Raw genomic sequence first — 25,407 nt, forward strand, 5'->3', positions numbered from 1 at the left:
ATAATACAGGTCATAAAGCTTCCAGAGTGAGCTAAAACTCAACTGAAATGTTTTGTACAGCTGACAGGAATTACACTTGGGTTGTTTATAGTCCTGTCTATATTTATACCTACCAGTGACCCCTTTGTCATTGCATGTAGTCATTTGATCCATTGTCTGTATAAAAATACTGAGTACAGCGGCTTCATCTTACTGTACTGTCTTCTTTTTCAGGAGCTATAAACTGCATCTCTTGTTCAGCAGACAGATAAGAGTTTGCCCTGTTTTCTTAAGAAAGAGCCCAAGGGGTAGATTTTTCAAATGTTAACAGGAGAGCTCTGTTGGTACTGAACCTTTCCCCAGGATACATTATATTCATTAATGTAATGAATTATTGGGATACAGGTTTAAAATAGGTAAGCAGCATCTTACTGACAAGACAAATGATGCTAAAATATTCTTTCTGGACTCCACAAGCCGCCGACAATGAAGCTAATCAGACAAAATGACACAGGAAAAAATACTGCAGACCAGTTCTATAAGGTAAAACAACCTACTCTTGTTTATGTTTGGTGTTTTTTGCATTTTTATGACATCCATTTATCTTTTAGCACTATTTTAGCATTCCCCAGTTTGTACAGAAGTGGCTGTAGTCGTTCCTCTGAATGTAATCCTTCCCCTCACTGTGCAGTTGTGTTTTGTTTTTCTTTTTATCTGGAGCATCGGAAACTTTCCTGATACGTCCTTGATCTGTTCCATTTTTCCAGAGACAGTGAATTCGTAGAACCTCAGTTACAACCACCACCATAGTCGTCGTACTCTTGCTGTATGCTACTCCATTTCTGTTGCTATGTTTGCTTTTCTGCTCAAGTCATTGTGGGTTCATGTCAAACTCATCGCTACAGGTGCACCAGCGTTGGAATATCTTTAAAGAAAAATGATATACTCTTGTTTATCTTTGGTGTTATTAACAAACCCTTGCATTTTTATAACATTTACACTGCTAAGATCAGGTAAATACCTTGTTCTGGAGTGCTTTTCTGAATTAAAATACATTTCATCATTTGCGTCATTTTTTGAGTCAAAACTTGAGACATGGTGTAAAACCATTCATTTATTCTCCGAGACCAATAGCCAGCAGGGAAATATTTTTCAAAATAACAACCTCCGCTTACTGACATGATAGATTTTTACTGAAAATCAATCCACTAAATAGCACAAATATCTTCATTTCTCTGCCTATAATAAACTCTACACACTTGGACCTGAGACATCTCCGGTGTTATCAGGCCAGCCAGCAGCCGGTCCACACCGCTCACTTACCGCGCTGAAAGGTGTACGGCATTTTGATAAGAGTTCTGAGTTAACCTGCATTACCATGTTTCTTGCTGGGTGTTACGACGGCCTGTATTACTCTTTTGGGTGTTGTGTCTGCCCTCCAGGTGGTTTCGCTGTTATCTGGGCCCAGCCAGACTCATGCAGGGGGAGCTGTAAATGAGCACTGAGGAATGTGATAGCTCATGTGTTGCTATACGCTACCTGTTACTGAATAAAACATGAGGCAGTGTGGATCGTTTATGCAAGAATGTGAGTCCCTGCAATTATTGTGTATCTGTTTGTGTGTGTTTATCGCTATTTCTGATTCTCTCCCACGAGGAAATTTGAAAACATTTTACCATCAGCTTCCATTTTCTGTCATAGTGACATCATCTGGCTCTTCAAGTGTATTTTAGTGAGAACTTGAATTGCTGAGAAAAAAAAAAATCCTTTTTTCTTTTTCTTCTTTCATTCTCCCCATGTGGTATTCCTCCTCTGCTCCATGCTCTCCTTCAAGAGATAAACAGCTTACCTTTGGCATGACCCATTCCACTTTAATAAGCGCTAAGTACTCCACTGTCCCACTTTTCAAAGCCGTTAATTTGATAAGTGAGGGGATCTCTCACTTAGCAATCATATTCTGGACAATTAAACCCATATCTGAAGAATGGGGTCTGTCTGGAGGGCTTTTTAGTGCCAATTATGTGAAATCGTTTGACTCAATAACTAATAATGTGTTGAAATGAGCCATTGTTGCCAGAGAGCCATCGTAAATGCATTGACAGTATTTAGTCTTCAGTTCATTTTAATTTTAACATTAAGGAACGGTCTTTATTCTGTCACCGTGATTTACTGGGGGATGTCTTTTAAAAGAATCAGACTAGAATCACCAAGACATAAAGTGCAAATGATCATCTGCTGAAAGGTTAGCCATCTTATCTTAAAAAGAAAATATGGTCACAAACCATATATATCAGTAATGAAAAAGTCATTACAGTATAATTGCCACATACTGTTAAACAGAAACACACATGCATATTTGGAAACAGTTGTTTCTGTTGTCTATTAAAGCAGCAGTGCTAACTGTTTGTCTCCCCCTTCTGGCAGGGAGAGTAATTACACACAAAACCGTTTTTATCTGGAGCATCAGATAATTTCCTGATGTTTCATTTGTCCTTGACCGCCAGAGACAGTAAATTCATAGAACCTTAGTTTCATTAGTAACCACTACCATACACCATCATACTCCTAGTTGCTGCACACTACTTCATTTCTGTTGCTATGTTTGCTTCTCAGCTCAAGCAAACAATCATTGCTGGTTGATGTCAAAACCATTGTTAGCCTGTTTGGAGTTGCGTGAATTTGTTTGGCAAAACTTGAACATAACAAATTACCCAACATTTACATTTAAAAGTCCACTACTGCTTTACTTATAGCCTAAAAAGGCACCATGTATTTGTTGTTTTGCGCTGTTATCTTATCTTTCTTAGTAAATATAGTCATAGGTATATTCATATTGTTTTAATTGTGTGCAGATGATGTATGTATACTGAACAACTCAGGCATTACATTTCCTCCTTGATGAATAAAGTTCTATCTGAGCGTACTTTATCTTGTCTGACAGTCAACTGCTCACAGTCCCCGAGGTGCATAAATTAATTTTCACAAAGCTGAAATGGAACAGACCGGAGCATAATTAGACTCGATCCAAAATGTGGTCAACCCGAACAGACCCAAACAGAGAGAGAATGCAAACACCTCCGCCGATTAACAAGCTACCAAAGCCGAGTACCGTTGTGCAGTTTTGTTTTGTTTTTTCAGCATTTCACAGTTTAAACCCTCCACCCTGCGCCCCACAATGATTTTTACCACACGATGAGAGCCGACAGTAAACATATTGACACTCACAGTTGAGACCCATGGCAATACGCTGAGAATCTAGACGAGGCTGACGAGCCAAGGATGTTTGAAGACTACATTTAGAATAAAATAAAACTAAAATAAAGGCAGTAGGGAGGCCTGTAGCTACAACGACCTGACTGACCTGAGGTCAGACATACCACCGACACTCCCTTCCCCCTGCTCCAACATGACAAATGAAGAACTACGAGGCTGTGCAACAACTGGGCAAACACAAAGGAGCCGAGCCATCATTCAAACGTCACTGCCTTCTGACAGCTGGGTCAACCAGGGTCCTAGTAATGGTGATGAATGATTCCCCTGCACTGAGGTGAAGTTTCTAGTCTACAAACTATCCGAAAAAAAATACTCTGATTGTTTACCACTTTATTTGAACCCTCTAATGGTCCTCAAAATGGCCCAGAGTGCTCTTATTTCTTTCGCATTTCTGTGAACTTGTGTGATCACAACTCAGTAGGAAAAAAAAAACGGGATATGTCATTGACCGATTTCATTCGACATTTATGTTGCGAGCGTTACTCACTCTGGGATTCTGATTGCTTTTCAAAAAAGGAAGCGTGAGGACAAGCAGATCCTGGAAGAGACACATGCTTTTAATGAAGTTTCTGACTGAACAGCTCACTCAAAAATTCAGGTATTCACGTCAACAAGAGGTTTTAGTAATATTCTTACCATTTGATATCCAAATAAGAAACTCAGTTGAACTTTTAAGAACGGCGCAGGCAGCTCTTTCAAGTTGGGTTGTGTGATATCTTAAAAAAAAAAAAAAAAAAAAAGCTTTGTCGCAGAAAAGAGATGGTGCATTTTGTGGTTTGTTTCTGTCTAGGTGTTTTATCCGCGGAACAAGCCACCTTGTTTTGGTAGACGAGATTAGATCATGATTCACTTCATGGAATCAATTTCACAGTGTATTACAGCAGCATCCCCTGCAAGATCAGGCTGAATGTCATTCTGGGGGAATGATTTGTCTCGCTCGGAGTGCGCGAGCGCTTCCTGTACTGTACCTACACTCCTCAGTTTATCATATTTGCCCTCGGAAAATCTTTATTAGCGTGAAAAGCTTGCATAGGGTCTCGTGGGAGAGTAGGCTGGCATTGATGCAGATGACAGCAGCTGTCTCTTTCACACTCTGTACTGTTGACAGACGCGCAAGTAGTAAGGATCTGTCAGGGTGCACTGCAGAACTCACTGCTCGAGCTGCACATGCTATAAATATTTCAGGAAATAACAATCATGGCTGTTTATTCTTTCCGAAGTCATCCGTAAGTATGACTGACTTGTTTTGAAGGTGGTTGTTGTTTTGACAGACTTCGGGGCTGACAGTGACTTCTCCCTGTCTGTGTGCTGTGTGCATGCTGACGTGGTGTCTGCCACCTGTGTCGGGCTGATGCCGTCAGCGCACGCGGCATACAGCTGAAACAGCAGTGACACCGCAAATCCATGTACTTTGGTGGGCTTTATTTGAAATGTCTAATTTTTCATGAATCTGTACATTTGCATGTTCACATCAAGACAGACATAAAATAAAATGATAAAATGAAATGAGACTGAATGGATTTAACAAGCAAAAAATAATTGTAGAGGGATGGTCAATTCAGAAGACACTACAAAGGACACTCATCAAGTTTTATATCATCTTGAAGAAGTACTCCTGTCCTTACCCTTAATAGCCCAACAACTGACATGTCTGAAGTGGTGTTCTATTTAAGCCCTAATAGGCGATTTAGGCTTCTCCGTCAGGTTGATGCTGTAGCTACGGCCACAGCCCAGACCATACGCAGACTCTAACACCTTAGCCTGACATGCACCTCCCCAGAAAATGTAACAAGGTGCCGAATGATAAACTCTTGTTTATCGAGTTGATTGTTTTGGATCAATAAAGATGGAACACATCAAGCAAAGGTTAACTGAGGAGGTTTGGAGATACAAACATTTGTAATGACTCGTCTTTGGGCGAACGTTTCAGCCATTCACTATTTTTGAAAGTAAAGCAGGAAGTAGAAACAAAAATTAACATAACTGGCAAAAAAATAAATAAAATAAAATAAAATACACAGCGCCAACAGTGTTAAACATCTTAAGTCTCATTTATTGCTGTAAAGTGACAACAAGCCCAACAACAGACATTTCTGAAGTGGTGTTCTATTTAAGCCCTCTCCATATATAAAACAATTCACTCATTACCCATGGTTTTGCAGCTGGCAGTTAGTCGCAAGTGGAAATTGCAGGCTCTGGCTGTCTAGGTAACCTCATGTATTTTCAACCCCAGATGTTTCCCAGTGAAATAAAAAGCAACATAATGTTGCTAGAACTGAGCAGGCTCTTCTTGTCGTAACAGATCTTTATCTGAAAAGAAAATACCTTCAACAAAGCAGCCACAAGGTCTGGGTTCACACTACGCTCTAAGCCCGTTATCAGGAGGGTGGGTTTGTTGGTGGGAACCAAAGTTGTGAGCCGTGTTTCCAGTGTAAACATTTGGAGAACTCACACAATGGTTGAATGTGTGGTGTCACCACAAAGTCTGTATCAATTAAATTTACTCACTTCAGGTCACCAAAGTTTAATTCACCTGGCATTGTCATTCCATCCACCTGTTAGCATGCTAACAAATTAAATGAACAAGAACATTCATATACTACGCATGACTGCTAATATTCAGCATTTTAGCTTAGTTTATGTAAGCACGTTAGCATGCTGACATTAGCATGTAGCACAACCGGTGTCTTGCCTAGCTTGTTGTTGATTCAATGTTATATACTTTCAAAAACATCCACAATACATGCTAACTATAGCCTAATTTCAGTGAACTGAGTTAAGAAGACAAATCAAAATAATTAGAACTTTTTTGAGACTGCTGATGTGCGGCTACGTTTTTTTTCTAAATTGTTGGACATCAGGTGGCCTTGGACAGGACAATTTTAAATCCTACACCCCTGCTAATATCTTAAAATTACCTTAAGGTATTTTAAAACAAGCTAGCACACCCAGCTAATGACTTACATTGCCTTTTTTAAAAAAAAGCAAACACAACACTCATCTACAGACTTAAAAAAGACAACCGTGCATAATTGGAGAAAGATGTCTCTTGTGGAAGTATTCATTTATTCAGGAGACATTTTATTTCTCTCTTCTTTTTTTTCCCCAACAGCTTGAAGTTTTCAGAAAATAAGAGGTGAATAGAGCAATTATTTTCACAAACAAATTATCAAGCCGGAGCTATACTTAGTCCCAAACAAACAAGGATTGATTTAGAGAAGTTTTAATTTGAATGCATTGATTACTCCGCTGTCATGGCCGTTGATGCTAATTAGCAGTAGTATTTAACTTCACTGTCAGTGTCCTGCCTGTAAAGACTGATTTGCTGATGTTAAAATGAAATGGTTTGGCGGAAAACTTAACGACACGACATTCAGAGCTCTGACTGGAATAGTGAAATGCAAAATTTAAAGTCAAAGTTATATTCTTCCAATTAATTTGACTAATAATATGTTATTTATACAGCAGATAAGCAAATTTAGCATATTTAAAATTACTGTTATGGCAATTTTTTTCCTCACTAGTATTCTAGTAAAAATGTCTGTCTGTTATTTTTTGTTGCATAAAAAGCAAGTACTTATTGAAGTTAAACGCACCGGCTTGCAATATTCTGCTTGGATTCTCTTAGCAGTCTTTAATAAATCACCGGAACCATGATGACACTGATAAATTGCTCCAGCAAAGTCAAGGCAAGATGATCCTGGAAAAAATTCTATTGTGAAATCCTACAAGTGCCACCTGAATCGTGGGAGGAATCAAACTGATCCACGATTCTTCAGAGCACATCTGACACGGCTAAATGTAATGTTTAGCAAAACAGGGCAAAAAAGGAAAACAATGTGGGGGGAAAAAAAAAGAGGCAGAGGTGTGATGCCTTCCTTGGCGGGTGGCGGAGCCGTCCAGATGCTGCAGAGAATCAGCGAAGCAGATAATGTCCTGGCCAGATTACCTCCGGGGCCTGATTACAGTGGAGCGTCCTCATCTGGGTCAGCTCCAAGCCAGGTTCTGCAGGGATCAGCTGTTCCCATGGTTGTCCTGATGGTCCGAGGTCTCATCTGCCCCGAAACACAGAGGTTTGAAAACATCTTTGTGTGCGACGAAATGAAATGTTAATTTCAGAAATGCCACATATCCATTTAGGGAAATGGAAATGCCTGTGTCTAAAATTGCCTCATGCTGGAGTCATGTTGTTTGTGTTGAACTCGTGTTTCTGCACTGCAGCTTTTGTGCACATGCTGTCAGTCAAACACTTGGTGTTCTGTTGATATAGTTAGCGCGGAGTCACTCGAGTGTTGCAGCAGGCTGCACACTGCTGTGCATGTATTATGGTTGCAAGAACTAAGGCTGTACGCACTAAGGCACAAGTCAAGATAATCATTTAAGATCAGCAGCTGCAGATGGATAGTACTGAATTTTACAGACTTTAACCAGCTCCATCTGTAAACTCTCCCCTGTTGAGTTGGCTTAGATGTGTATATAATGGTGCTATTAGTTTCACCATTTGATACTAAAAAAAGATTTATTTTAGCGTAAATTATTGTTTCAGTTATTTTAGTCTTTTTGAAAAGATCAAAACCAATAATATGTTTTTCCATCCATTAAGACTTTCTGGCTGTATCGTCTCAGCCCCAAGGCTCATGTGTTTCCAGTGAAAGTGCAATAACAGTTCAAAATTATTATTGATTCCTTTTTAAACTAGATAAATAGTAAAAGTGCAATAAATAATTCACAAAAATGCACTAATACTACCAGAATGACTCTTAAATTCATATATTCTTACAATTGTCCATTCTCAACTAAGGCATACGTTAAGCATAAGTGTCTCATCTGTAGTATAACACCTATCATCACCATAGTTTTTGGTGCTCATGTTTAACAGTGTCTTTATGAGCACAAAATAAAACACCATCCTTTTTATCCATTATCAATCTATGTATCATGATTCTTATCCAGACATGTTCCTTTCTCCTCCTGTCCTTCCTTCTCTTCTGTCCCACCTCCCTCTGTTTTAGGTCTCCCTACCTGGTCGGCCTAAAGCAGATGGGTCCCCTCATATGAGCTGCCACATCACTAAGCCACCAACCTAAAAACCTTGTTAGGGTTTTAGGGAGGTTTTCAGGCTTTAGGTTCTATAAAATGTCTAGAGACAGTTCAGTGTTTATGGTTCATTGGTGATTCTAAATTGGCCGTAGGTGTGCATGCGAGTGTGAATGGTTGTCTGTCTCTCTGTGTTAGCCCTGTGATAGACTGGCGACCTGTCCAGGGTGTACCACGCCTCTTGCCCGATGACAGCTGGGATAGGCTCCAGCCTTACAGAAGATGAATGAATGAATGAATGAATGAATGAATGAATGAATATGGTTCACTGAGGAAGTTTTTGGACAACAATGGAAGTTTGTCTGACCTTAAGGGTTAAGATCAGATTGCAGTTACACCTCTCATTGCTAACTACATTTTTCTTCTGCACTGCAATGTTGTGCAGTTGATTTGTAGAAATAATTTTGTCTTTCATGACTTAAAAGTCCATTAAAACTGCATCTCCCCTAGTCCTTTTTTATATAAACGCATTAAATCAATAAGCTAACTGAGTAGCAATCGCTGGAGACTGGAAAACTTTAATTTGTGACTCATGGAGTGAGACTTTAACCGTAAACCTAATTGGAGGAGGAATTGTGCAATAATTCCAAAATTATTAAGGCCAAAAATACTTGTAAACCTGAATATGACCAGTAACCAATGATATAAAACACGATCTTTGGACTTATCTGCTTAGGCACAGCAGCTTTTCTTTTTCAGTATTTCTCTTTTCAACTTTCTTGAATTCCACGCCAGCATCATTAAATTTTGTGTGAGTTCATATAAATCCTGCTACGGATAAATCTGAAATAGTAACCAGGAAAATGGGTTCAATCAAACAGTGGAAACCATGGCAACTTCACCAAGCTGTATGTTTTAAGTAAACCGTTTCTCATTCAGCTAAACAGCCTGACATTTCTTCTCTTGTATGAGAATTAGATGCAAAGACCTATTTACTGTCATGTCTGTATGGTGAATATGACGGTACCTTCCATATTAAAACTATAAAGAGGAGCACATAGCTACACTGATCGGGCATAACATTATGACCACCTGCCTAATATTGTGTAGGTCTCCCTTGTGCCTCCAAAACAGTTGTGACTCATCAGAGAATGGAGATGGGTCCCTTGTGGGGGGCCTTTGGGTCCTATGGGTTGAGGGGAAGGGCCTCTGTGGATCATCCCACAGATACTTGATCAGTTTGGGATCTAGTGAATTTGGAGGCCAGGTCAACACCTTGTGCTGTTCTTCATGTTTTTTGAGTTGTTCCTAAAGCATTTTGTTTGTGTGCCTGTGTCAGGCTGCATCCTGCTGGGGATGGCTGCTGCCATCAAGGAGTGTCATTGCTATGGGGTGGGGGTGCCTGGTCTGGTCTAGGTGGATGGTACATTTCTAAGTAACATCCACACAAATGCCTGGTCCAAAAATTTCCCAGCAAAACACTGAATTATCTCAAGATGGTCAATGTTATTTATTTCTCCTGTCAGTAGTCATAATGTTGTGGCTGTTCAGTGTATGTTCACAGTGTATGATTAACAATGTTAGAAAATGGTCAAGTGTGGCCAGTACAAACACGTATTATCGGTTGTAGGTCTGTGAAGTATGTCAGTAATCCAGGTCATGGTGTAGCTAAACGTGAAGCTAAAACAAAGGAAATGGACTTTTGTGAAGATGTTTCACCATCACCTAATTTGGAAATGACTGGTGAGGTCTTTAGGTTTGTGGTGGCCACCGGTCTTGTAAGCGCTATGTTTTAATACATATTACTGGTTGAGCACTGAAACCAAACTCAACTTCAGTCAGGCATCAGTTTGGAGCTTCATATCTCCTACTTCCAGACATCCAGAAATCTCAAACTGTCCTTTTAGCAGTGCACCAGCTACTACATATAAATATGCAGCGTTTACAGTATCTATAAATGTCCTTACTTGGCAATACCTATTCCAACAGAGAATAGGTATTGGCAAAGGACACTTCTAATTTTATTTTTTAAGTTACGTGCCGCTCACTTGCACTGAGTTTTTGGTATGCGATATCCGTCGCCACACTACATAATGTCTCGGATGTATTTATAGAAGTACCGAATTGCTTTTGTTGTTTTATTCCCTGAGATCCAGCAGCATCCACCTCCTCATAATAAACTGTTCCTTCCATTTCATTTGGTTTCCCGTCCTGACTAATTCTCCTTTAATGGATCGTTGACATCTTGCAGCGAGCCGTGGTCCAAATGTTGACGTGTAAATAAGCCTTTTTCTTTATTTTTTTTTTTGCTATTGGTTTTGCCTCCAGGTTTAAAATTTAAATAAACAAAGGGTGTGTGTGTGTGTATGTGTGTGTGTGAGGGAGAGAGAGAGAGAAGTGGGAGAGACACTTAGCAGTGGCTTCTTTAAGAGCGCAAACATAATTAACCAATCTCACAGGCTGACACGTTACAAACACAGATGTAACTAAGTGCCAGTGTGAGTTTGAAATATTCAAAGAGATGAGCGGTTAGACAGTGATACTGTAACAAACACAATCCCAAAACTAATTGGGTCAGCCACTGCTCAAAGAGGCAATTCGGAAAGCAATTACAGCCTCCAGTTTGCTCCTGAACAACTGATAACCGCGCAAAATGTCTAAATCCTCTCGTGAGTCTGCCCAAAAATAGAAGTTTGCTCTTCTCAAACACGACTTCACAACACCTAATCAATTTCAGCATCGCAGGTAAAGCGACGAATGCACAGATATCACAGCTGCCGGTCCTTGAGGGAACTGCATTATGAAGGGATGTGTCCAATCCCATGATCCAATCCCATTATCACCAAAGTGACGCCGCCTGGCTGCATATGATCAAGCACTGGATTCGCGCCTGTGAAGTTCCACCGACTGAAACCAAATCCAAAGCAGCTGGAAATGGAGCGACTGATGTTGAAGGTGAATAAAATCGCTCGCATATTCACACTCGTATAAAGAGTGTGTGTGTGTGTGTGTGTGGGTGGGGGGGGGTATAGCAGACAATGAATGGTGAGAGACTAGGTGACAAAACATGTCAAAGTAATTACTCAGTAATGAATATTATAATTGATGTCAAGTCATGTCCAAGTTTGGAATTAGAAGGTTATCACAAGTTGTAACAAGTTTTTAATAACTTCTTTTTGTAGATCTCCTCAGTGCTTATTATCTGTCAGAAATGGTCAATCCACTCAAATCCCCCATACAACCCACTTTTTCCCGCTTACAAGTATCTGGTATAGCAGGTTATTACATTTTTAAACGTTGTAAAATGTTCCGTCTTTCAAAGGGATGCCTCTGCCCCAATACATTGGAGAAATCTAACGAAAGCGCGCGTCCTGTCAACGGTTTGACGGTAAATGATCTCAATCAAAAGCTGCGCACAGTAATCTCGGAGCGCGGAAGTTCGCCACAGCGCACAAAGGCCCGATCCAACCCGCAGAGATATTTTAATCTGTACGAGACATGTCAAACAGCCACCAGCACCAGCCAAGAGGGAAAAATCAGGAAGCCTACAATTTTGCAAGAAGAGAGTGCAATCCAAACGCAGGACGCACACAGGGAAGAGGCAGGTTATGATAATGAAAGCCAATTTAATGAAACTGGAGAACAATGGAGGACAAAAGCTAAATGAATGCAGATAGTCCAAAAAAAGAATCAAAAACAGGAGGAGGGAGAGAACACAAGAAGATAAATGAGATGTACACACACAGGACACAACAGTCAAGCTGAAAAAAAAACAAACAAAGGAGCTGACATAGAAGAAGAAGAAAGAGGGCTATGTACAGTATACCCACAGAGAACTAATGACTATAGTTCTATAACAGACACAGGTGAGACCAGTAAGAAAACAGGAAAACACAAGGAAAGAAAAGCAGATGAAAAGACACAGGGACAAGGATCTTCACAAATTAAAGTAAAATAAACCAAGAACTAAAATAGGAAGTCTCATACAAGAAAACATAGACTGAATAAAAGCTGAAGAACTGAAAAGACAGGGACAAGAAAGACAAGAAAAACCATAACTGTTTCACCAGTACCAGTGGATACATCTGGTAATGAAGTTCATCACACTTGAAGATTTTTTTAAATAAAAAATATCTGTCTTTGATGATTTTTGCCCAATACATTGGAGAAATGTGGAACAGGTGGTGGATGGAAAGGCTTTACTTAAAAAGCAGGCAAAGTTCAAGAAATCACAAGGAACAGGAAAGCACTAGGAAAAGACTAGAACGTCTCTGACAGGAAGCGCAGAGACGAACTGGCAAAGCGGGAAGGAAACGCCGAGACTAAATACAAGGAGCACAACGAGGCACAGGTGAGACACATCAGGGCGGGGCCAACGATCAGGGGCGGCAACCACACGGGGGAAGTGAAGACACCTGACGTGAGTTAGTAACCGCCCAATACACACAGATACAGATAATCATGACCGGCTGCCGCAGAGCTGGATGTGACAAAATGATATAAACTGCACATGTTTATCTCCCACTTTTATAACATTAAAAAGACATTTTTGAAGAGATGATCCATGTGCCAAATAAATAGTTTACACACAGAGAGCCACATCTGTGTCTCTGTGGGGCTGTAAGTGAAACATAACTGGTGAAAAAGGCAGTGGATCACTAGACTTCACACGAAAGTGATCCACTCTGGTGACAGTGATCGTTTCAAAGGATGCCAGCTTATGTCAAGCAGCCTTGAAGCCAGTTCAAACTTCCCAGCCAACAAATGATTTGTGGTTGAAAACTGGTCTGTAACCCCTCCGTTAGCAACTTATCATGCCCCAGCAAATATCTGCCAGGCCACTTTATGCAACCATGGACACAAAAGTAACAGCAATATAGGCAAACTGTGGAGTTGCATTTGTTTAGAGCCCTGGTTGCAGGGCTATCCAACCGTGTATTGGTTGTGTGTTGGAAAATAATAAAATCAAAACTCTAGTTTAACATATGGCATGTACCTCAATAAAATTAAACCAGCGTCTAGATGTGTATTGATTGTGTGCAAAACATCCATTACAGTTGAAACACGGCCCATGGTAAAAATCCAAATGGCATGTTACCATACTCATATTCTTATAAGAGAGTCTAGCTACACCAGCCTCAGTGGACCAGTGGACCACCAGAGTCATTGGCATATCTGGACCATATTTCACAATCTACCCAATGTTTATTTGAGATTTTAATAAAAGGCAAATGCCAACCTGTTGGTAGCAATAGTGATGTAGCGATACAATTAGGGGAAACCCACAGTCAGTTAGATTAATCGAGTCTAGTGAAAGATTGGTCAAAAGATTATCCTCTGGGGACAATTGATAACCAACTCTCCTAATGGAAATCTAAGGACCGATTAAAAGGTCAAAGTGTCAATGACACGATCTTCTGCGAAACAATCGTATATCAAAATGTCACTTTATAGATGTCAGCATCTCAACGTGCAGTGGAAATAGCCATGGATGTGGATGGATAAACATGGACAGCTCATGCGTTACATACTGTGCACTGCAGATATGTATAGCCTGTATAAAAACATGCTGCACCTCAGCACCATCAATAGTATTTAATAGTACTCTACAGTGTGTTGTAGTGCAGATGGGATAGTGCAGATGCCTTTTCAGATGAGTGTGCATTGCAGTTGTACTTTTGTTGTATTTCAGGAGTGACTTATGTATTTTGACTGCCACAATAGTATGGGCGCCATCTGTAGGGTTGATGAACTGCGGCTAGTACGATGACCCACTGGGCTGCTCCCCTGTCTTCTCAGAGGCATCCACGGTGTTATTATCACGTGGCTATTAAAGCACAGGAGTGAAGTCGACAAACCAACTAGCCAACCAGTCAGTACAACCCCCAATTTACAGTTCTTTCAATTATCTCCATAACCCTAATGAAGTAGCTGGGGATCAGCGTGCCGCCTCCGCTATAAATCAAATGGAATTACAAACTGGAAGTCATCTCAAGACTGAACACGGAAATACATCCCGCTTCTAAATATGCTTCTACATATTCTATCCATTCAATAATATATTTCCATTTCCACATCCATCAGTGCATAGCTTGATAAAGATTAGTCACAATGAGTGCCTTGAGTCAGCTAATGCTCAGCTAAATCATTAATTTGCTCCAATTAAAGAGGCGAAAACCTATTTCTGGCTCGCACACTCAGTCTTTGAAACAGCTGCGTTATTAGTTGTTGATTAAGTTTGTTTGTGAGCCTCTGTTCATTTGCATTTTTGAAGCTCCTTACAATTTTCAGCCTCCGAAATGCATCCAGAGCGAGTCGGCAGATGGCTGCTATTCAGTGTTTATCAAGCAACACTAACTTTTATGTCATTCACTCGAGTCTCCGGAGACTCACTATCAATGTTAGTTAGACGCTATAGTAAAAGGCAATTCAGAAGTTGAGCACCTGGCAGCAAAGATGAAGGATTGTACAGGACCTATTACGTTTCTTGAGTTAATTTATGTGAAATATATATATACAGAAGGTAAAGATTCAAAAGAACATATTGCAAGGTTAATTTAGAAGAGGTAGCCACTCCAGCTATTCAGTGAGGACCCCCACGATCCTGTGCAGATAGACCGTCCTCATATTGTATTTGTACATCCATCACTTAATCCTATTTTCTTTCATAACCAGCCTTTATCATTGAGGGGTGTCAGAGCTCCAGGCACAAACTCACTGAGAACCATCAGAATAATTCAATCAGATTGCCCAGAGATCTCATTACAGGGCTGGAGCAGGACGCTAAGCATTAGACTTTCAGTGTTGCCAGCGGAGGCTCTCTGAAGGCGGTGTTTTTTCTGATTGACAGACTGAAGGTTCTTTCAGGGTGAGTTCATAGTTAAATTGCCTTCTGCTCTGTCTCTCCACCATCGCATTCGCCGATACCCGCTTTGAAGTCCCTCATGTAAAAAGGTAAAGAAGAGCAGTTGATGCACAGAGGGCATGTTAGGTAATAAAATAATCTAATTTCATACAAGAAAGTCAGTTTTGCTTGTGCTTTAAATATTAAATGCACCAAATGCATTTAGACAGTTATTTAAATAGTGTATTTTAATGCGAGCAGTAACATTTCTGTATTAGTTATGACTTCATCCCGATCCACAGTAGTAATCTATAATAAAATTAATTATCTCTTGAGGATGAATAAGACTGATCTTGTAACTTTTCCTATATTAATGGAATGAGTTTGACTTTTTTTACTTAAAGAGGAACTACTGTTTTTTTACAACCTGGACCTTATTTCTAGCCTAAAATACCATCGTTTTCTCACCCACATAACTTTTGTGTCATTTGCACTCGTTTGGGAAATAATTAGATCAGCATATATCCATATAGTGGGAGTGACTGGGGCATCGAAACGCAGCCTCTGAATATTACTCGCATTATCTGCCACGAAACTTGTTAATTTCACCAATATTTTATGGTTCATCCACAACCTCAGAATCGGAAAAATATTCAGCCATGTTGCAAAAAACTAGCAGTAGCAATCATAACAAAATATTGGCGAAATGAACGAGTTTCACGGCAGATAATGCGTTATTTAGAGGCTGCGTCTCGGTGCCCTGTCACTCCCGCTATATGTATATAAGCTGATCTAATTATTTCCTAAACGAGTGCAAATGACACAAAAGTTATATGGGTGAGTAAACGACCGTATTTTATGCTAGAAATAAGGTCCAGGTTGTAAAAAATGGTAGTTCCCCTTTAATGTCTAGGCAGCCATTGCACAGATTGTCATGTACATTGGTGCAGAACTGTATGGTCCCCAGAGGATGAACCATACCATTTTTGGTAAACTCTCAACATTTTCTTGTAGCACTAGAAGCAGGTTGAATTTTTCTCTTAATTTTGAATTTGGCTTACATACACTATTAGGATTGTGACAGATACGTTGCACGGGCATTCGTCGTTCTTAGATGATGTATCCTTGATGAAGATGTTGGAGATGATTGATTTTTTTTGCCCATTAATCACTGCACCACACACTTGGCATGAACTCTAATACTTTGATGAATCCTGAACTATTCAGCTACCATCATCATCATCGTTGAGGAGCAAATTCCTTCAAAACTGGTATTTGGTATTTCCCCCACTTCAATTGCACTTTGTGTTTAGTGCTACTTAGCAAACTGCTAGCATGCTACTGTGCTACATTAACACCTACTAATCATGAGTACGTTTGCAGCATTTAGCTCGATACATGCAGTACATGTGCAATCATACTGTCTCCATGGCAAAGTGCATTATGAGCTGCCAAGTTGCACAAAAACAGTTTATAAAAGAATATTTCTCTCAAAGTATTCATGTTCTCTGCTTCACACATGGGACTGCAAACACATGGAGCTCTTTTTTTTTTTTTTTTTTTTTAATCTTACCTGGAATCATGTTTACTCAAAAGAGAATATCACATGATCACATTGGATCTTTTCGGCAGCGCGCCTGTGGTGCAGAAACAAAGTGATTCTTCAAATACAGTCTCGTGGGCAAAGTGTGAATTGTACATTGTCAGATGAAAGGGCATTCAGCGGCTGCACAGCATCTAGCTAATGAAACACAAAATCTCTGAAGCTCTGCCACGAATTTGGAGTCTGGAGGGTTTCTTCATAGGAGCCTAAACTAGAAGAAGTAGTCTGTTCATATTTTCTCGAGCCAAATTCACTTGTGGGAGCTGTTGGCTCCTTTCACAAAAGGCCGTTACTTGATCATGCTGTGTATTAAAGGGTAAAACAATTAAAATGTAGCAAGGATACTATATACTAGGGGTACATATTGTCTTATAGCACCTTACAGGCTATTTTTTTTTATAGTTTCTCCAGCTGTAGCATAACTGTACCTCACTTCAATAAAGTCTTCTTCCCTCCATCTGCCACAGACTTGGTCCATTTATTTCCCAATTATATCCAATTACTGGCCCAGTCCTGGAGGATGGACCATTTAGCTTTTTTGACCCCTCTTCCTGTCTCTTTTTCTGTCTTAGTCGAGGGTGTCGAACATGGTGGATGAATAAGGCAAAGTGGAAAAAAACAGTTTAATTAAACTTGTTCTGAACAAGAAATTCCTTCCGCTGAATGAATGGCAGTCTGTAAAACGCTATTTGTGATTCTCTATAGGATTATGGTCCATATCAACAGGACAAAACGTCTTGGAACTCAGTCTCTAGTTACGTCAACAAATCATTGTGTCTGAGAATGGAAAAGCCACATTCACAGCATAAGGCTCTTAGCCATTGTGTCTGGTTTAGACTGGAGGTACAATAGTACAGAAGGAGAAGAGAGGGAGAGAGAAATAAAAACCAATTTAAGAGGAGAACTCTCATTTATAATCCAAGGTTTGTGCTGATAGACATTGGCCGCTTTGATCGTAGGATTTACACTTTCCTCTGCATTCTTCATAGGTTTTTGTAGCTTTGTGAACCAGTTTCTTCTCCTTTCATCTCCGAGCATCGCCAGCTGTTGTTGCATATGAATAAAGCTTGACCAGAAGTCGCTCGGATAACGCAATTACCCCACAGACTGAAATATTAATGGGGTCATAAACAGTGTTTTCTTTGTTTCTTTCATTTCTTCACTCTGCTCATTTATTCATTATTCAATCTTCAATCTCCAATCTGTCTTTGGTTTTAATCCCTTTGTTGCCAAAAGGAAAGAGCATCAGAGCAAATGAAACTCAAAGGGTCTTTGGCAATGCACCACCTACAAAACCACACACACACCAACCAAAAGCCAATCCACAAATGGTCATTAATATTCTCAAGGCACAAATAGTGCTAGTGCCATGTTTGCCATCTAGTAATTTAACATATTTGCGAGATGGCGCTACGACAAAACACAGCTGAGGCTAATGGAGAAGTCATTTGTTAGGTTCCAAACCAAACATGATTGTGGTGAACACATGAACAATTAAGGGAGCACAAGGGAGGTATTATCAGCGTCTTCTACAAATGTAACCCATGGTAACCGGTAAGTGGCGGTGTCTTAAAACCAGAGGCATCAACCCCAGGGCCACACTACCAAATATGATGGTGCCCAGAGGAGTCAGTGGTTTTGTTCTTCATCGCATGGTCTATTTGGAAGTGCTTCTGGGGCCCTTAGTAACACCTCATGATGGTTCAGTGGTTAGCACTGTCACTTCACAGCAAGTTCTGGGTTGACGGTGGGGGGAGTTTTCATCTTCCCCCTGTCCTTGCGTGGATTTTCCTTGAAAAACAAGCATATTAGGTTAAACTGGAAATTCTATATTGTGAGTGTGAGTGCTGTTTGTCTCTGCCAGTCCATAACACACAGTCTAACACAACCTTGTAATTTGCTGACAAAGATTATGCAATATAATCATAAAGCTCCAAACAACAGCTACTAAACAGTTGTGTGATGCTTTCTAAGGAAAAAAACTCAGATTGATAGGGTTAGCTCTATAAGACTGAAACATTAAAAATAAATCCAAGTGTCGGTAGTTTACAGTTTTCAGAAAAGCTTTAGATTGCCTTATTACTGCACTCAGTGTCCTGCCTGTGCAGCTTTCCCTTACAAGACATGTTTCTTAATGGGGCCACATCTTGCATATATTACATTAAAAACAGCAGTGGAGAAAAGGAATGTGTGTGAACTTATCCCTGCTTTCTTTTGCCCTTTGGCTGCACTTGTTAGCTTTTAATGAGCACTTGATCATATGTGAAGCCTTTTTGGTCAGCTAAGGGCAACATGGTGAGGAGTAGGAGGAGGTGAAAGAGGTCTCCCTAATAATAACTTCTCTTCTGGCCCATTAGAAATACAGAAATGCAGCACAGTAGGGACAGTTGTTGCCCAAAGTGATCTGGGTTTGCTTCCAAAGGTTACGAGGTCAAATCCTGCCAGTTCAGCAACCAGATTCTCCCAATTGATCAATGAAGTCTAGTCAGTTACAGAAAAAGTGGCCTTGAGCAAGACACTCTGTCCTGAGCTGGTCCAGTGGGCAATAAGCAGACGGCGGTGGTTGTACTGGGCAGCTCCCAAGTGTGAATACGTGTAACCTTATCAGGGAGAAACCCTCCTGCAGCTGTGAACAAGCTTGTATGCTCAGCAAACCTTTCCTTGCATAATTAACGCTTGGAAAAAAAATGAACTTGGTGGGGTGAGGTCAGCCTGCAGTTACCATCTGTGCAGCAGGAGCGGAGGAATCTTTATTACTGTGCGCTGAAAAATAGTCAAATCCACGGCGATACATCCCGAGGATCCTCTGCAGTATTCAAAAGCACAGGAGATCTCTAAATCCACGCCGATAAAATGTGTTTTCAAATATTTATACGGTTCGGAGCCCGGCGATATGTTTCAGCCCCTGGGTACATCTGCCAGGATGAAATATAGGAAATGCACAATATTTTTATAGGATAGTTCCCGTTAAGAATCTGAATTTATCCCGCAAGGAATAAGCATGTTGTTTATCTTGGAGTTTTCAATGCACCAATTATTCTAAAATCCATTGGAAGACTTTTCAACAGGGGAAACTCACAGTACAGAGGAGAAGCTTCTGGAGAGGAGACGATTTTAAAAAACTGTTCAGCACAATAGGTATTAAATGAAATAAATTAGAATAAAATGTTCATGCAAAAGCAAAATCCAGCAGTCCGGCTCTGATAGCATGTATGCTAAACCATGAAAATATCAAATGTGACACATAATATATAAATTTGCTGCTATATATATTCTATAGCCTATACTATAATACAGCAACAAATTTAAAACGAGAGAGCTCTGAGAACACCTTTGCTTTGAGCTAAATGCTTATGCCAACATATTCATGACAGCGCTAACATGCTAATATTCAGCTGATGTTGTGTTTTTAAACATTTTGCATGAAAAAAAAAAATGGCTGAACATTAACTGGTATTTATGAGCAGATTTTCTTTACACCAAATTCTACCGTCAACATTACATATTCACAACAGCAATGCTAATATGATGATGTTCAGCTAAACATTGTCTGGTATGTCTAAATAGTGCATTTGAGCTTAAGGCTGACATCAAAATGCTAACATATCAACAACATTGACAACAGAAATGACACATGGCTACATGACTGAACATTAGTTGGAATTATGTTGAACATCTTCATGCTGTGTTCGTACATCAGCGTTAAAAATCTACAAGAATCTATGAGTCGCTGTTGGAATGTTGCTCAAGCGCTTGTTGATGCTGCAGACGTTTTCCGTTTAAATGCTAACTAGTGAAACAAACTGACGCGTCACTGTGTTAGTGGAGCAACAAAAAAGCTGAAGCCAGCTTAACTTTGAGAAGCGCGCCACACCCGTCTCCGAGCAACAATTATTCAGCTTGATGCTTCATATCACCGGTTTTGACTGGAAATGTAGTTTAGCTTGTTGCTCTCTTGCTGCTAGTGTCAACGTAGTATCACAGGTAGTTTAGCATGTTAGCATGCTCACATTTGCCAATTAGCCCAAAGCACCACTGAAATTGATGAAAGATGTCGTTAGTTTTACACTGGACCAAATGTTTTGTACTGACTGAAAAATAATGTCCACGCAGTAGAGCCAAAATCCCTGGGATCACTAGGTTTTTTTTTTTTTTTTTTTTTGAAATCATCCTCTGGCGTCCATTAATAACTGTACATTTAAACAATGTATATCTAGTGGTTGTGTTACAATGCTAACAATGGCCATGCTAAAATGCAGGTATAGTGTTTAGCCTGGATGTACAGTAAATATAAAAACATTAGCTGATATTATGTTTAACAGCTTTAAAGATAAGATAGCGTCCAGGATTTGCAGATTAGCTCAAAGCACAGCTGAAACTGATGAGGATGTCATTATTTTTGCATTTGAACCAAACCTTTGCTAGATGGACGCTTGATTTTTCATTTGACACCATCGTAAAGTCAGAGCAAAATCCTTGGGAACACCATCATCCCCTGGGGATTATTTCACATGAATTAACCAGAGGTTTTTGAGATGCTTAAGTGATCAACTGATCCATTGACCAACGGACTGACACGGTCATCCCTTCTTAATATATGTGCAACATCTGAGGTATTTGTGACTTTAGACATGCAGACAAATTTTTTTAACATTTAGTTTGACATTCATGTCAAACGTTAAAGCAAAAACCTCTACAATGAAAACAGCATGGTGTTTGAATGTAAATGAAAAGCAATATAAGCCACTCTGCTGTGATACAATACACCAAGCGGCTAATTCCGAATGTGTCATTGTGTTTGCATCTTTCCCCATTCACATGGACCGTAACTAAATGAAACTGTTTTGTTCGCTCGGCGGCGAGGCTTAGCCGGCGTCTGCTCTGCCACTCGCTCACTTCAATCTGTGCCAGGGGCTTTGTCCGTCCGGGAGATTCACTGCTGTGTGCTGAGCCCTTCAAGAGAAGCGCTTTATTGTAAACAGAGGACGCTCAGGTCCGTAATGAGGTTTTGAGGCCATGAGTGGGTCATAGGATAACAAATCAACAGGGCTTCACCAGGATAACGTGATCTGGCCCACTGCCAAAGAATTAAAGCAAGGTGGGGAGGAAAGGTGAAGTATTTGGACGTTTAATTCAGAAAATTAACACTTGTTTTTAAATGACGTTGAATATTAAATAAGAGGTGTTGAGGACCACCGAGTGTCCTTGAGCGCCTTGCTTCTCAACATCTTCATTTTAAGTTGCACCCTGTTAGGCCTTCAGCAGAAAGTTGTAAAATTATAATGCAATTATTGGTTTATGGGTAAGTCTTTAAATCATCTGAGAGCTGCAGCATCAATCCCCCCATAAAACTCACCATCAATTATTGTCTGGTTTCAAGTAATTGCTATTTAATAATGAGTCTATCCTCAAACTACTCATACATTTTATTCATGGCCTATGGTTGCGGGTTCATTTATTATGGTTACTGTGGGAAGATGTCCCACACGTCCACCCTTGCGCCTCAGTTTCAGGCCTGTTAGCTTAATCAGGATCAATACATCTCTACTGAGATTCCCAAGAATCCAAATATTTCCTTCAAAACTGAAATTCAGTCTGAATTATTCTCCATAGCAGATCATTTCTTTCCAGTTGAAAGGCAGATATGCTCCATTAGCCATATAGAAAACTAGAAAACAACAAAAAATAAAACAGCTGTTAGTGTTTTTAAGCTATACTTAACAACGCTGTATTTTACAGATTGGGCAAAGCAGACAACACAATGGTATCCAGCTGCCAAATGCACCAAATGCCACAAAATAACTTGCAAACTAATTACAGATTTCCACAACTTCTGTCTAACATTACCTTAATTTGTGGCCTGGTGTGTCAAATTGTGCTCAATAATTTCCGTTCATGTAGTGCACATCCAGTCCGTAACCTATAAAATTGCATTTAGCAAAATTCCCACAGAATAAACATATGCTGGACTGTCCCAACCAATTAACCAGGTTAACTGGGTTTTTCCCATAGACTACAATAAATATGAACAATGTGTCCCCACTTCCTCGCGTTGGCCAAACTGATGCTACAGGCGGTGCCATCTTGCGAGTCATGCAGGGCTGTGATACTGATGACCCACCCAGACTTCCGCCAGACTCACTCCCGTTTTCATTTGATTATTAATTAATTAGTACAAGTTACAAGGAAATGGTGAATTAAAACGGAACTCATCAGAAAAATTGACACTTGTGTATGCATCAACATTATATTAACAACCTAAAAATTATTTGATGTGTATTTTAGTGTTTGTGCCAAACTAAAACTCTGAAATACACGTCAAATAATTGACTAAAACACTAAAATACACGTCAGTAAGTCCCACCTACTAACATAGAGGGGGTGGAGCTTATGACCTATACTGCAGCCAACCACCAGGGGGAGCTCTACTTCCTTTGATTTCACTTTTGAGGAGCAGTTCTGCCGTCTATCTTTACAGTCTGGTTTTTCCACCATCGAGCATACAAATGTAACTGGGTTATCACTAAATAAAGTCATAAAGCCCACCTCATCTCATAGAAGACCATGTTTAATACAGTCTTCTCAGTCAAATAAAAATATCCCCGCATTTATTATCCTTCATCTATACATGTTTACTCATCTTGTCTAGAGCAGTTATTACATTTAATTTGCAGTATAATTAATGAGTTAATCCTTGCGTTTGGCAGTTGTCTTTCCAGACTACAATATTAATCCAGCTCTACAATAATCCTGATGTTATCTGAATGAGCAACAAGCCAACAAACAGCGTAGATTAGAGCTGTTTGCACGCAGCACTACAGGAACGCTGCAGCTCTAACATACATTCCTGTTATTTAAAGCATCACTGAGTTATTTCTGTTGCAGTATACATTAAAGCAGTGCGAATGTAAATTTTCTCTCACACAAATTGCCTTGAAAAGGAAAATTAAAAGCCTTCAGGTGGACTGCCTGTATGAAACTCCTTCGATATTTGACCTATGAAATCTCTGACTGGAAAATGGGAACGAGATATATATATATATTTTTTTTTAATGCATATTAATCATGAAAATATATATGTACTGCTATTACGCTGAGATTAGTTGCCTGTGGCGTTTTCTTGAGGAAGCATTCTGAGGGAGAAATGATCACATCTTAATTGAGTTTCCTGGCCGAGCAAGGATCCCTAATGGAACCAGAACCAAAATAATAGTGGTTTTATGCCTCAGATGTAAAAGGAAATCACACAACTTGAGGCAACTTTGTTTGAAAAACTAAACAGTGACAATGTTTCAGTATATTATGCATCATCAATGATCAAGTATTTCTCTAAAAGGAATAACTTTTGTTTAAGAAAAGCACATTGCTGTGAGCCCAACCATTCTTTTATGAGCTGTTGTGGGGGGAAAATACATATTATCAACAAAAACCTTCCTAAATAGGTTTAAAATCAAGTGTTTGTCTCCTGTCACAGCAAAGAGCCAACATGTGTTTCCTTAGCCAGAAAATCCCTTCCCCAGGAGCCTCCTAACACCTTCTATCACACACCATCAGCAGGATGTTTATTTTCCAACACCCTGCCGCTGATTGTGCCGTGGGTGATTTAATAAGCAGAGAGAAATTGACTTTGCAGGGTTTGATGCTTCACCCCGGCGAGGTTAGGTAGATGGAGTGCACGCACACACACGCGCGCACATAAACACAAACATTATTGGTGCAGGAGTGAGCGTTCGCTATTCACAGGGCCCGGCTGATGCATAGACCAAAATGGTTACCTGGCGGCTCAGCTGCACCGAGTCTCCTCGAGATGTTTGATTGCTTGCAATCTCCTGTGTCTGCTGGTAATCACGCATCAAACTGTGTACACGCACCAATTTGTTTATGACAGAGCTCTCAGCGTGAGGTATGGGACAACACCTTAGAGAATTGGAGGAATTAACAGATCAGATCTGAGCAGAAAACAACAACCTTTTACTGAAAGATATTTCTGTGCACGGGAAATGGTCAGTAAACAAGTCATGTGCGTAAGAGCAGTTTTTGATGACTTGATGAAGTTTAATCTGAGATCAAATAGCTGCGATTTAATTCAGTTTCAGGTTTTAACAGCACATATTGTCTCAAGATGATTTAACAGAACCCAGAGAAAGAAAATCCCCTTAGAGCAAGCACTAAGGCAACGGTGGTAAGCAACACAAGTGATGCATGTTACATGAGCTTAATAATGATAGTAGATAAAAAAAATAATGGATACAGCTAGCATTCAGCTTTTCATAGTAGAAAGCTTAGTGGGTTTACAGTGTACTCATAAAGTCACTGTTGTTACGATAGACACAGGGGCACATACAGCATTGCCAGGGACAATAGTAGTTCTACTACAGGTAAATTTGCTGGAATAATGTATGAATGTGAAAGCAGGTTGGAGAATAGCGCATTTGTGAAACTGTGCTTGAAAGCAATGAACTCTGGGAAGGTTGTAGGGCCGGGACCACTCATGAGAAACACGCAGCTCCAAGCATGTGAGATACTCTGAAGAAGGCGAGGGGTATAGGTTACTTACTTAAATCTTGTTGTCACACTAAAATGACACTAAGCTAACTAGAGTCTGTGATGCTCTTACATATATCTTAGTGGTTTAAAGCTCACTTCCTGTTTGGTGACTTTTTGTAGTCTA

Source organism: Chelon labrosus (genome assembly GCF_963514085.1).
Source record: "Chelon labrosus genome assembly, chromosome: 18".
In the NCBI taxonomy this organism is placed as follows: domain Eukaryota; kingdom Metazoa; phylum Chordata; class Actinopteri; order Mugiliformes; family Mugilidae; genus Chelon; species Chelon labrosus.